This window comes from Montipora foliosa, chromosome 4 (genome assembly GCF_036669935.1).
Source record: "Montipora foliosa isolate CH-2021 chromosome 4, ASM3666993v2, whole genome shotgun sequence".
Lineage (NCBI taxonomy): Eukaryota > Metazoa > Cnidaria > Anthozoa > Scleractinia > Acroporidae > Montipora > Montipora foliosa.
In genome coordinates, this window is record NC_090872.1 from 38,181,593 (window position 1) to 38,184,092 (window position 2,500).

Genomic DNA, 2,500 nt, shown 5'->3' on the forward strand with positions numbered 1-2,500 from the left:
TGAGCCTCCGTCTGGTTTCTCCGGTTATGCCGCCTCCTTTGCCCAGTTCCTCTTTAATGTGCACGCAAATCGCACATTTTGTAAACCGGCTTTGCTGTCAATGTAAAGTGAGATTGAAGAAAGCAGTGTTAACCTAAATGCTTTGATACTGTCTTTTGATAACTCAAGGTTGCTTCTTCACTCTTGGTCAGTATTACTTTGTCTTATTTGCGTGTTTATGGACCGCGACGAAGTCGAACTCCATAAACACCTAAAAACACGCAAACAAAAAAAACAAAACAAACGAGGCCAATATCCAGCCATCTTGACCGAACAAACGTGGTCAATAAAGGACTTTTGATATGGGATAAAAAAACCAAAAAATGGGGCCATGCGGGACCTAGTGAGAAATACCGAGCGAGCAAAATAGCTTCATCTTGCCCGCTGTGGCAACCAATCACCGTAACAGCGAAGGATTTTGTCTCATATTGTCCGCTCACGGAGCTAGTGATATAATGAACATTGATATGGACCGATGTACCTCAGCATGTATGAACCATTTGTTATTTTTTCAAACCATTTTACAATCCAATATCCTATCCACAGTTAAATTTTGGTACGTTAACCATGTATTCAATCATGTAAAGCTGAATCAGATTTTTAAAAAGCGAGAATCATTTTTGTTAAGTCTGAAACGGGTATCAATTTCTTACCTTTGGTATTACAACATCTGGAAATTGTGTTCTCCACATGCTGTAGAGAAAGGTCAATCTTGCAATTATAGGCCGGTTTGCTTTAGCCATGTCTTCACTGTAGATGTGGTAAACTGCTAATTTTGATTCATACATGCTTGACGGGATTTTTTCCTGGCTCCATCCAAAAGAACGAATGATTTTACTGCCGCAATTCACCCTGGATCAGAAGCTATACAATCTCACTTATACTTCCAGTTTTTTCTGGGTCATTGTCCTTTTTTAGCCTTCAATTTCGTACTAGTATTTTAAATTGCTTTGGGCATTCCAGGATCCATGTTTTGTCATACTGGTTCCCAGATCTACTCTTTCCCACATGTCGTACCCAGGCCATGTGTACAGTTTGGGTCGTAATTTGAATTCTCTTGTCGCAAGCAAGGCTGACGTTTGCAGGGTACTTAGCAAAATTTTGGAGCAAAGGGAAATTTTTGCCAGCTTTTTCTTCCATGTAAGTAACCAGGAATCCTTTTTTTCTTTATTTTATTTTTTAATTAAACTATAATTTTGCTTCAGAACGTCCATGATACACATGATGAGTTGTGTTTTTGGTAAGAGTTACTTTCCAGTTTTAGTTAATCGACTTGGAAGCCTTGGTCGTGTTAGTCTGTCCATGGATTTTAGTCTTAGTTTTTGTCCAGAGTTGCGGCTTGTTGTTCTTCTCTTTTTCCTTTCTTGACTCGGCACGAGGGGGTCGGGTAGAGGGCCAGCGCTGGACTAGAAACCCCCTTGCTCGGTTGCGCTCTACCCCTGAAGATTCGCAGCCAATTCTTTATCCTTGGGATTTTTGGATTTGCCTCGTGGAACTGTTCCGTGGAACTGGTGTTTCATATTCCATGGGATTTCTTTAGTTTTTTCCATATATTTTTTAAGAAGGAAGATTTTAGTGTACAGATTTTTCATCTTTATTATTCCCATTTTTAAGAACGAATAATTTTCATGGTCAAATATTTATTAATCCCTCCTACTTGATTTAGTTTTTCGTACATGTACTATCAGACTGTTTCTGAGATTACATTTTTAATTTCACACAGAGTTTGTTTCATATGTTAACCTTATTTTGGGGTTGAGAGTTTGCTTTGTGAACATCTCCCCCTCATTTTACAGACTAACCATAACTTTTGTCTATGATTTTCCCTCAAATCACCATCCACACACACACTATTCCCCATAACTACCTACTGATTAATGAATGTTTTAATTAGTAGAGAGAAACCCCTTCTTGTAAGGCGGATTCTTCTAAAAACACCAACTAAGACAGCCACAAAGGTTACTAGGTTATCTGCTGCATCATGTATTCATATTAAACAAAAAGCCATTTGGGTTGACTTGGATAGTGTTATCCAGCTGCAATCCATCGGATAAAGTTATCCATATCAAGGTAGGTCGTATAAATTACACATAACATGAGAATTTTATTCCATAAAGCTCATTTGTACAAATCTATACGCTTTATTTTCACATGTGAAAAAGACCTATACAGCCAATCAGAATGGCGTACAGCTATTTCACATGTGAAAGTATAACCAATCAGCGATAGCGTAAAGGCGTTTCCATGCCAATCACTCGTGCATCTCGTGCAAATCGTGCAAATCGTGCAAATCGTACTTTGTTATTGAATTAAATTAAATTTGCATTTGGTTCTATTGTTAGTGAGTTTTTGTTTCTAATTCGCGTTCAGAAAACTATTTTAATGAAAATTCTCATGTTATGTGTAATAAAGAGTTTACGACATAGAAAGTGCTTTGTACGGGGTTTTATTCACTCGTTGT

The 2,500-nt window shown here is 37.9% G+C and overlaps 1 long non-coding RNA gene and 1 pseudogene across 1 annotated transcript in view; both read left to right on the top strand.

The window, feature by feature from the left end:
• Positions 1 to 1,089: 1,089 nt before the first annotated feature.
• LOC137999242 (uncharacterized) overlaps positions 1,090 to 2,500 on the top strand; it is a 13,130-nt gene continuing 11,719 nt past the window's right edge. The window contains exon 1 of the long non-coding RNA XR_011122930.1: positions 1,090 to 1,179. This is a non-coding gene — a long non-coding RNA (uncharacterized lncRNA). The remainder of the gene's footprint in view (positions 1,180 to 2,500) is intronic.
• The window catches only part of LOC137999397 (putative nuclease HARBI1), a 1,963-nt pseudogene continuing 1,128 nt past the window's right edge, over positions 1,666 to 2,500 (top strand).